This window comes from Talpa occidentalis, unplaced genomic scaffold, assembly GCF_014898055.3.
Source record: "Talpa occidentalis isolate TD23 unplaced genomic scaffold, MPIMG_talOcc4v2.1 talOcc4.5, whole genome shotgun sequence".
Classification (NCBI taxonomy): Eukaryota; Metazoa; Chordata; class Mammalia; order Eulipotyphla; family Talpidae; genus Talpa; species Talpa occidentalis.
The window spans coordinates 97,397,005-97,408,721 of record NW_023604861.1 but is presented as its reverse complement, the minus strand read 5'-3'; the positions used below and the strand labels follow the sequence as shown (position 1 = coordinate 97,408,721).

General features: G+C 47.2%; 1 long non-coding RNA gene across 1 annotated transcript; it reads right to left on the bottom strand.

The window, feature by feature from the left end:
• Positions 1-776: 776 nt before the first annotated feature.
• Positions 777-4,420, bottom strand: LOC119259905 (uncharacterized). Its single transcript, XR_005128600.2, has 3 exons — positions 4,319-4,420; positions 3,889-4,000; positions 777-944 (listed from the first exon to the last, which is right to left on the bottom strand). It is a non-coding gene; the product is annotated as an uncharacterized LOC119259905 (long non-coding RNA).
• Between the last annotated feature and the right edge of the window lie 7,297 nt (positions 4,421-11,717).

Here is an 11,717-nt window from a genome sequence, read left to right as displayed (position 1 = left end):
CTCTGGGAGATAATTAGGCTTAGATAAGGTTGTGAGGGTGGAGCCCCCATGTTGGAATTAGCGTCCTTCTCAGAAAAAGAAGGCACCAGAGCTCATATCCTCTCCATCACTGAGGACTCAGCAAGAAGTCAGCCATTTGCAAAACAGAACAAGAGCCCATCCAGACTCTGAGCCTGTTGCCTCCTTAATCTTGGACTTCTAGTCTGCAGAACTGTGGGAAATCAGCAACCTCTGTTTCACCCACCCGGCCAATAGTGTTGCTTAGAACAGTGGTAGCTGACTAAGATATCCAGTACCTCTCCCTCTCCCCATGGAGCGAGCAGCAGGACTCTTGGAGCACCACTGTGTGCTCGGACACATGGGGCAGGACCAGGGAGGCAGGAACTGCCTTTGTCCACATGGCTGTACTGCAGGTGGGAGTGGGCACAAGGAGATGCTTGACCACCTTTTATGAGATTTTCCACAGGCCTCTTTCTTGCTTTCTAAATAAGCCCTAATTCCACAGCAGAACTCAGCCTCTCTTCCTACACATTTCTTAGTTATCTGTATTTAACACTGCAAGTATATAATCATTATAGGTCTTCAGAAGCAACAGAAGCACATAGGTTAAAAAGTCGAACACCATCCCCCATCTCCAAATCCCATGCCCCACCAGTGCCCACAGTCAGCAGGGTAGTCATTTAGACACAGTCATTTCCTGGGCTCATCCAGTGGGTACAGCTATGACCAGAGGTATGGACATGAGGTCCTCAGCCCCTCTTATAAGAGCGGCCATGTGCACTCTGTTCTCCCAGGCTACTGCCCATGTGCTGTTAATCCAGTTGCAGCTGGCAGGAAATGGTCCACCTTGGGAGGCTGTACTCCAAGGATGCAAGTGGGATATTCTAGATGAGAGGCAGGCTTCTGAAACCCTGTGATGTTCAGGTGGCTTCCCCTCACCTTATCTGAAAGATAGAGAGCAGGACTACTTGTGCATCTTCAATGGTGCATTTATTTTCAGTGTAAGCTCCAATAATATTCGGAGGATTGTTCTAAAAGTAGCAGATCTTTCATCTCAAAGTCACTGATGATGGGTGTATTGCTTACTACACCAGAATAATTCTTTGGTGAAAACTGGATGATCTTGTTTTAGAATAAATGATTTGTTGTAAAGATTACAGGCAGCAAAAGTTAGAACAACTGCACAACAATCACCAAAAGCACAAGAGTAAGGAAAGAACATGAGCAATGAGATTTCTAAAAAATAGGACGTCAGAGGTCTTTACCTACCCAGCCTCAAAACAGAAAACAGTCCACTAGTATTCCCTACACTGACCCCCACCGCTGTGAAATTATGAGATCTTCATTTTGCAATCAGAGAAGTTTTGCATTATTTTAAAAGTTGCAACTCTCATGATTCAAAGTCATGCAAAATAGGATCATATATTAGTTTAGATGGCAGCCTTACTCATTCTCTTTGGTTGCCAAGATCTCCATCTTTAGACTGCGTGCCCCCTCCTCAATCAGAATGCCAGTTATTTAGGATGTCCCAGTGGTCTCCAAGTCTCACCCCAAATGGGTGAAGCATGTGACCATCACCACCCACCCCTGCCTGTCGCACACCTGGAGGGTTGCACACCAGATTCCTCACTTCTGCTGCTTCGGCACCTGCCCACCAGGTTAGCTGTGGACCTGCAAGTCACTCAGCTTACAGACCCTCCACCACCGTGGGCAGTAAACTGCCCTAACTTGCTCTAATTGCCTCCCAGGCCTCAGCTATGACTTGGGGCCTGCTTGGGGTCACCCTTACCCTGCACCTTCCCCCTACTCTCCAAAAATACTCTCCAACTCTGAACCTTTCTTAGTTACTGTGGAACATGCTACAGACCATTGAGGTTTAGTTGTTTCTCTTCATTTAATACATTCATCTTCATTTGCATCTTTCCAGTAAAACTTTCCATAGACAACAATGAGTCATGAGAAATTCTTCGGGGTGAATGGCACCACTTGTGGAGGTGGCTGCCCATGCTTCACCAGCTCCGGCTAGCTGGCCAAGCACCTGGCGGCACCCCAAATTTCTTGCTGTGTGAGTCATTTGTGCAAATTTAGGCTAAGGCCAGGGTGTCTTGTTAACAGTGCTGAGGAACAGAGGAACTGGAAGAGCCAGCAATATGGTTTAGGATGCTGAGCCTGGGGTGGGGTGAAAGTGGTGATGTGGGGTTGGGGTATGAGGAAGAGAAGAAGAAAAGGGCAAAGACAAAAGGAGATGGTGAGAGATGGGGTGTATGTGAAGCTGAAGAGGGAAAAGGGCTTCTGAAGAGAACCTTTGAGAACTGGAGCAGCAGGTTGTCAAGAAAAAGCTGTCAAGGGGAGACCTGGGCAGCTGAGTGTCACCCCATGATTGAGATGATTTATATCATCCTGAGGAGGCACTCAGGGGGTCTGAGTTTGCGTAATGAATAGTCCCTCCCAGCCATACAGTTCCAGGATCCATCCCCACGCAGAGAACCTGGGCCATCGGGTAAGTGTCCACTTTTCATCAGGCCAACTACACCTTGGCATCTTCTCAGAACCAGCATTCACATTTTAGAATCATTTTGATAAAACCTGCCCTAACCACAGTGTCAGGGGGAAATGGCATCTTGTGGTAAGCAAAACCCTGCTGCAACCCTCCCCCTAAACTGACAAAACGTATCCTTTCATCTGTCAGTACCACTGTTAGCACTTTTTTTTTTTTTAATAACATGGTGAAGAGCCCTCCACACCAATGAATGAATGAAAAGAAGTATAAATCAGCACTTCCTTTAAAAGTCATGTTATTGAACTTCAAAGATATTATTGCAAATGATGGTGTCTCAGAGGGGCTGGGGAGCACCCTGCATCACAGTGGAAGACTCCTGGGCAGTGTTCCCTAGCTCACAGCTGCAAGGGCTGGCACAAGAGAACTTTCTCTCCAGGACCACCATGGGAGGTAGTGGTCCTGCCCAGCAAAGTACAGGAGCTGACAGGAATGAGACTAGGGAGAAATGGGTCTGGACCCACTGGAAGGGAAGCTTATCTTATCAGTACTATCTAATATGATACAAGATATATGGACAATATGTGTACTACTAGCACTAGATATCAAAAATAAAAGACAAGGTGATAAAAGAATTCACATTTACATATATAACACTTCAAACATTGGTAATCTGCAAAAAAAAGTCCAGTATATCTATTAACAAAAATCTACATATAAATGAACTTTCAAAGTCCAAAACCGGGCCTCCCCGGTGGCGCAGCGGTTGAGCGCTGGGTTGTGAAGCTGCCTGCAGCCTCTGCAGCGCCGGTTCGATCCCCGGCTGCTCCCCGGCCACCAGAGGAGGGTCCCACCTGGCGCACAGACCTCTCCTGCCGCCTGCTGCTCCCCTGCTGCTCCCCTCTGGCTCTGGTGAATTCTATCACCCTCCCGTACTTCTCGCACTTCTGACTGTACCCAGTGCTTGTATAAATAAATAAATAAATCTAAAAAAAAAAACCAAAGTCCAAAACCATGTTTTTCAAAGGTCAACTATATATTATGTCTTAATTGTATGCCCCTTTGCCCTACTAGGAACTAAGTTCTCTGGCACACACACAGATCAACACCCCACATGGCATTACCAACATTAGGAGGCGGGTGTGTCCATCTCCCACAACTCCATGCTGCCAGTGACCATCACCCCAAGTTGGAGATGGAGACTCCGGTGTGCCTGCGACGGGTATTCAAACTTAGCTCTCACTGAGTGATACTGATGAGTGGGGATTTCACAGGGTCTAAGGGCAACCACGGCTCCTCCCAAACTATGTAAGAATCTCCCCTCAAGCTGCCCATCACCACTCAATCACTCAGGCCTCTGTCTCCCAACCACCTCCATCACCCCCACTCACCTCCAACCACCTCATCCTGCAAAGCATGCAAATCTCAAAGATGGGGGTAGCAGGTAACAAATCATTTTTTTTTCACATTCATAGTTCCTCCAGCTGCATACCTTAGCATGTACTAGGAAAGAAAGACAGGGCAGGAACTGACATTAATTCATATCTGCCACACATCAGTTATGGTCCTGTGATACTTTCAACAGTCACTTCATTTAATCCTCACAGCAAACTTTTGGTATATATGACCCATGACTTTACAGACAAGGAAGCCAAGACACACACATAAAAGTAGAGTGCAGAGCTGGGGGCCACGCCCAGGGCCCTGTGGTTTCAGAGCCATCTGCTTCCCTTCCGGTAAGGAGGCTGTAGCAGCAACCCACAGAGAGTGTGGCCTGAGTTAGGAGGGTGGCCCCCAGAAAATACCCAGTGTGAGCCTTACCTCTAGCAAGCATCCAGAATATGCAGGAGGAGTCCAGGGTGTCTCTAGGCACCCCTTGTGTCTAAGGAAATGCTCACTGCCAGCTTCTCTCCAGCTGATTGGGACACACTGAGGGAACACACACAGACAAAGAGAACACACAGGGGACCCACAATGGACCCAAGGACATGGTGCTGTTCAGATGACTCTCATGGCCCACCTGACTCAAAAGCCACCCAGCGCATGGTCAGGCTGAATGTCAGAGGTCCAGCCAGCAGTGTACCCCAAGTGCCACCCTTCCCAGCAGCCATGGGAAGAGGCCATGTGGGGCAGGGCTGTCGTGACCATTACCAGCCATGAGGTCTCAGTCAAGGCCGAAAGATCTAGGAACTTCCACTTCCATGAGCAGAAAATGGTTAGATGGGCTCTGCCATGTTTACTCAGAGATCATTCTTGACGCCTTAAAGACAAACTGTGAATCCTAACAAAGGCACAAGGGCGTCACATGTTGTGGATATCATGACCTCATTACTTCAGCAGCCTCTTCAGGGCAAAGAAGAGAATTAACAGCATTGGTTGAGAAATCCTGAGCAGAAAGGAACTTCATCCTGACTCTTGCTGCTAACTAGCTGAGACTGGTTCTGAGCTCTGTTTTTCTCATGTATAAAATAAAGGCTTTTAGGCTATGTCAGTGGTTTTCGCTCTCTTACTGACAGAATGATTAGCCAGGCACTCTTCTAAGAGTTTTATGTATATTAACTCATTTAAACCTCACAAAAATCCAAGGTGACAAACACTAATATTTCCCCCATTTTTCAGATGGAGAAATTGAGGCATAGAGTGCCCTGGTTCACTCAGACAATGAGAGAAGTGAATCCAGATTAAAATGCCCTCCAAAGCCCAGCACTCTGCTTCTGGAGTCTGAGGGCCATGGACAAATGGCCCTTTTCTCAGACTTCCTGTCTTGTCTTCTTTACTCAGCAGAAACACAGGTTTCACACACTGCTCAGGACTCTCTTCGAGCTCTAAAATTCAACCATATCCCTGAATACTAATTTTTTCCAAGGAAATGAAATGAGACATGCACATGGATAGACTCAGGGGATTCCAGAGTGTTGACTTTCTGTGTGTCTGTCTGTCTGTCTGTTTTGACTCTGGAGTCCTCAAAGCACAGGCAGCACTGGTAGTCATGGGTCATAGGTCACTCTCACTGTTTCCAACAGTTGTGGTGGAGCTGTTCAAATAGCCTGGAGGGTGGGGTGAGTATATTTAAACTATGCTCAGGGAATTCTGTAACAACAGAATCAGGGGAATGCAGGGAGAAAGATTTGGGACTACAATGAGGATAAGAAAAGCTAAAGGCTGAAGAGAACTACATAATAAATACCTGAGAGAAGTGACAGGTAGTCCAATTCCTTCCAATTTGGAAAAAAACAAATTTCCCTGTTTTACTTGACAAACAGGAATGTTGTGGCCCAAAGGTCTTGTGAGAAAATGCCTCCTCAAAATGTTATAGGACAGGGAGAGGGGTAGCCCAAACCCCGCAAACCTGCCTATTCTAAATGGGTTCTGCCATCCGCCGCATCAACACAAAACATATGACGCTTTAATGGGAAGGAACTTTAATAAAAACTAGGAAACAATACAGGTAAGGCAAAGAGTCTAGTTTCTAAATGAAGCACCCAAAGTTACCCATCCCCTCGTGGGTAAAACTCCATCCATATGGGGTCGGCCCAGAGCAAGGCCCCAAAGCCTGCCACAAGTCTAAAACATCTTCCAGTGGGGACCCACAGAAAAGGGTCACAAACAATGGGACAAGCCCGGAAGGAAAAGAGCAAAATCAACATCCAGATAAAAGCTGCCATTGTCACCTCCCCACGGGTCTCACCCACATCTGTGTCACCCAGTCCACGACCAAAAGACAAGCGCAGTTTCTTCACGTGTCTCTAGGCTCCATGCACCTCCTCCAGGTCTCCTGGCTCCATCCTGCTCCTTCCTTCCTCAGTCTCTTCTGCAGCTTCTCCTCTTCCTGCTCAGCTCCACCCTCCCTTGGGTGGGGCAGGGAACCTCCCCCTTTCCTGGGGACCACCCTGTTGCAAAAAGACTATAAAGAGGGCCTCCCCTGGTGGCGCAAGCAAGTTGAGCGCAGCGCTGTGAAGCTGTCCATAGGCTCTGCAGCGCCGGTTCGATCCCGGCCGGCCGGCGAGGGTCCCACATGGCGAAGCAGACCTCTCCTGTCTCTCCCGCTGCTCCCCTTGAAACAGGGTGGTCTGCAGTGTATTTCAGTCAGCCTGCCCGTTCTGTTCCCCACTCTGTCTCTGGTGAATCCTCTCACCTCCCGCGCATCTGGTCTGTATCCCAGTTCTTGTATAAATAAATAAATAAACCTAAAAAAAAAAAACAAAAACAAAAACAAAGAGGACGGGTGATCACTGCCCAAGCGAGAGCCATCCAGAAAATAAGTGAGGGGCACTCCAGACTCTAAGCTGGATTGCCACAGTAATTCTTCTATTTTCCTTTAATTTCTGTCTACACTCCCTCCCCCATAGGTCCCTTGAAAACAATTCTACCATGATGCTCCTCCTACTGTTATCTACTTGCTGCTGCCCCAGGGGAACATGCTTTTATCTAGCAGAGGAGTTAACCAGAGTAAACAGGTAACATCCTGCCTAAGAAAACCAGACTTAGAGAAAAGTCTGTTCCACACCCCCCCCCCTCAAGAGAATCTTTTCTATGGGCCTTGCACACTCAGTTTCATTGTTAAATTTGTTTCTTCTCTTTTAGAGGCCATTAAACTCAAATTCTTCCTCCAAAAGGGACAAACACCCACCCCTTGGACTCTGCCTACACCTCCTCCCAGAACTAACAAGAGCAATCAATCACCAGCTCAGGGGCCAGCCTTAGAGAGACCACACCCCAGGCCCTTACATTGGGAGAGCTCTATGCCCCACTCCAGCCTGAAGCAGTTATGGGAGACTGACCTCCCTCTCTCAACTCCCCAAATGTTTTCAGGCCAGATGAAACCTTAGAGTAGAAAATTTAGGATGGAAGTTTCATAAGTCCGGAAACCAGAGGTGTGGGTAAAAATGATTAAACCATTGTTAAACCAGCTGTAGAAGTCTCACAAGTCCAGGAACCAGAGGTGGGGGCAGAGAGGACTATCAGTGGTTGTAGAAAGGAAACCCAATCCAAACCCAAACTGATAAAATCCACAAAGTGATAAAATTCCACCAGAGAACAGTATAGAAGGCCACCCCTGCCCTTTGAAAATGCAGCACTTGCCCTTTAAGACTGGTGCCCAGTTGTGTCTCTTCAAGTGTCTCTTTTTCTTAATAAACTTGCTATGGCGGGTGACAGGAGATTTTGTTGAATTCTTTCACAGAGAAATACAAGGATCCCATCAACCCCATCAACAGGGAGAGGGGCAGATTATTTGCCCGGGTTGGGAGAATGGAGCAGAAAAGCAGAGGGGCATGGGCTGGGTATAGTGAGGAGAGCCAAGCTCCAGAGAAGCTGCAGGAGTAGGGGCAGCCGAGGAGCATCTCTAGTTTAAACCAGTGATGTGGTGGGCTAAGCTGGCGTCCACTTACACAGTGCTTAAGCAGTGTGATGACAGGACTGCACTCATTTTTAATTCAAGAAATAAACCAAGAGCATACAAGCAGCAGTGCCCTGGTGAATGCCTAACACCCAGCATCCAAATAAAGAATTGTTTTATTTGATTTATTACTACAATATTGTTATTTATAGGATATTACACACACACACACACACACACACACACACATACACACATATTCAGATTGACCAAATGTTTCTCAATTACAATTCCTGTCTCTGGCTCCTAGCTCCAGCAGAATTTCTCAAGCAGTGAGGTGTCTATTGTTATGTTAATGAAGGTTGCCAGGGAAACTAGCCTGAATAGAGGGTGATGCTTTTCAGTCCCACCCTCTGATTTCCTGAGATGGGAGAAAAGCTAGAGTGGAGTTCAATAGTTAATGATTTCATCACTCCTACTTATGAAATGAAACCTCCTTCAAAGCCAGAGTGGAAGGACCTCCAGACTGGTGGAAATGTGAGGATTTGGAGGAGAATGGCACATCTGGACAGGACAAAGAAGCTCTGCACCTTCCCCCCATATCTTCCCTATGCCTTTTTCCACCTGGGTGATTGGTATCCTTCAGTGACCTTTATAATAAACCCGTGAGTAAACAGATCCCCTGAGGTCTGTGTGCTGTTCTAGCAAATTAATAGCAAGTTATGAGGTGTCTAGAAACTTCTGATTTATAGCCAGTTGGTCAGAAGCACAGATAATAATCTGTACTTATGATGGGCACCTGAAGTTTGAGGAGGAGTCTTGGGAACCTCCAATAGGTAACTAGTCAGTTAAAAGCCCAGGTAACCTTGTGGGACTTGTCTAGGACTTGCAAGCAGCATCTGAAGTTGGGGGTAGGGGAGAATGATCTTGGAAGATTGAGCCCATTCCCTGTGGAAACCAATGCTATCTCCAGGCAAATAGTGGCTCTCCTCACCATACCCAGCCCATGCTCTTCCACTGCTCTGCTTCAATCCCCTGCTGGTGGCTGAGAATTGCTTGTTGGTATAGGAAATTCTACCCATATCCAGGCTGGAAACTGAGTTGCTGGAAACCACCCACTGAAAAATAAAACTTGCTGATTTCCAAGGTGCAAATACTCCTGCTATGGCCCATATCAAGCTACAGATATAACAGTAACACTGAACTCAGAATTGAGAAGAAACATACAGCTTACACCAGCCTACAGTATAGTATCCCCACCTTGTATTGTTCGATACAATAGATGTAATTTAAAAAGCGCACTTAATTGTAAGCTGTAGTAAAATAATTAGAAAGCGGTAAGTTTTAGGTTCATTACCATTCATTAACTTTGCTTCTGATATAATTTATTTATTCAAAGGTTTATATAATTTTTAATAATGATGTGGTTAACAACCAGATCACAAAATTCCTGAACTCTTTGAGTCAGTTCTGCTGAGCTAATAATGTCACTTCACATACTCCAACTGGGTATCTGCTGAGGAGGGGAGAGGGGGTGCAGCTCGGTCCAGGAGAGCCTGCCCAGGGCTCTGCCACGCCTCCACAGTGGACACGTGGGAACCACACGGCTCAGCGCTTGGGGACTTGCAACAGGAAGCAGTGCTGAGAGAGTCTAGGAAGTCATGTGCACAGTTAATCCCGGCAGACGGCTCCTGTTCCCACGTACACTTGAGAAAAGGAAACACACTGGCCGGTCAGGGGCCCCTTGGGAATTTCAGGGATGTTGCTACAACGGGCCATGAAAGAATCTGACTGTGGGAATGTGCTAGAAGGACAGCAGCCGGGACACAAGAGAAGGGGGTGAGGGGACAGCAGAACCTACTGGAAAGGCCCGGAAAATGGTAGTAACTTTGGCCCTATTATCTCTCTAGCAACCATTTGGAACCTAGACCTGAGCAAGGGACTCACTAGGAATGACTAGAAGCTGACAATGTGGGTCTTGGTGGTAGGTGTGGAAAGAGAGACCCAAGGAAGAAAGATGGCCAGCATTGGACCCTGGCTCCCCACTCAGGGATCTGAACTTTGCTTAGCAGACTCTCCACCTTTGTGACTGGGGAACACTGAGCGCTAGCCCAGGGGGCCCCAGCTCCTCAGCTGTCTAGCAAACTGTTTCCCCCTCTCCCTCGCCTCCTGGCAAGCCCAGCTTTTAAGTTCCCCACATCTAAAGCCAATAGCAATCAAAAGAGTACCACAACAAGGCTTACAGAGGTGTCAGGTCTAGAAAAGAGGGCCCCAAAGGGGGGTGTGGGGGAGGCCGACTCTAGCCTGACCTTGCCCTCGGTCCATTATGATGAGACTCAAGGCAGGGGCCCGGACGACATCATCCCAGGGAAACAGCCAGACTCAAGTCTTCACACAGCCACTACTAGCAAAGGTGACAGCCGTGGCCTAGACAAAATACATGGAGCTGAGACAGAGGGTTGTCAAATAAAATACAGGGGGCCAATTAAATTTTTATTCCTGATGAAACAGCCATGTCCCAAATGTTGCATAAGACTTATTTCTACCAAAAAATATTCTTTGTTTATGTGATATTCAAATTTAACTGGGTGCCCTGTTTATTTTTTGCAACCCCAGAAATCAATCTTTTTTATCCCCTTACCTTCTCCCTCTGAAGCTTAGCCACTCAAAAGGCAAGACAAAGCTTTTACAACACAGCCAGCCTCATGAACTTCCTGCCATCCCATAGATCCCTAGGCACACAGTTCATTCCATGGCTCAGGACTGTCACCAGGGCAACCAACATCAACAAGAAGTCATGAGACACAAGTCTCTGCCCTGGGCAGGCACTGTGCCCGGTGCCCATGTTCAAAGGCTGGGCAGCTGTGAGTCTCGTCTCAATGGCATCACCTTCTCTTACAGACAAGAACATCAGGCTCCAGGGTCAAACCAAGGAAAGACAAAAACCTTGAAATTACTTTTTCATTGCTTTACTCTTGTGATCAAAGACTCCCATGTAAACATGTGGAAAGTACAAATAAGGAAAGAAGTCAAAATATGACATCCATAGCCCCCCCACCTATGGGAAATTACTGCTAAGAACGCATTGAAATCAATATTCCAAGTGAGCTCTTTGAAAAGGAGAGGTGCGTTGGGCCTCCCCTGGTGGCACAGGAGGTTGAGCGCAGTGCTGTGAAGCTGTCTGCAGCGCCGGTTCGAACCTGGCCAGCCGGCGAGGGTCCCCGATGACACAGCAGACCTCTCCTGTCTCGCCCGCTGCCACCCTCAGCAGTGTATTTCTTTAGTCTGCCTGTTCTGTTCCCCACTCTGTCTCTGGTGAATCCTCTCACCCTTCTGCGCATCTGGCCTGTACCCCAGTTCTTGTATAAATAAATAAATAAATCTTTAAAAAAGGGAGAGGTGTGGTTTCTTATCCTTGGAGATATTTTCTCCTTCACCACTAAACAGAGGCACCCCCACCCCCTCCTTGCAGGGTGTAATATCACTCACTTCCCCAGAAGTTGCCTACAGGCCATCACAGTCCACCTTCCAGCTCATCTTTTAAAAAACTGACACAAGAGTCCCACTGGCTGATGCACATTCCTTTTTCTGTTCAACCCAGGGCTGTCGTCACGCTCATGCCTGTAATGAGACAATGAGTGATCTTGACCTAGTGGGACATACACATAGACACGTATTCATACATACATATGCAGACACACTCATACACAATACATATGTGCACACACATATACACATATACATGCATACAGTCATGTACACATAAGCACGCATCTCTTGCCCTCTGAACATCTCCAAGTGTTAAACATCACACTCCTGGTGCATGAGGATTGGGCTGGGATCCCCCCAAAACAGTACTACCCACAGTAATAGTTATATACT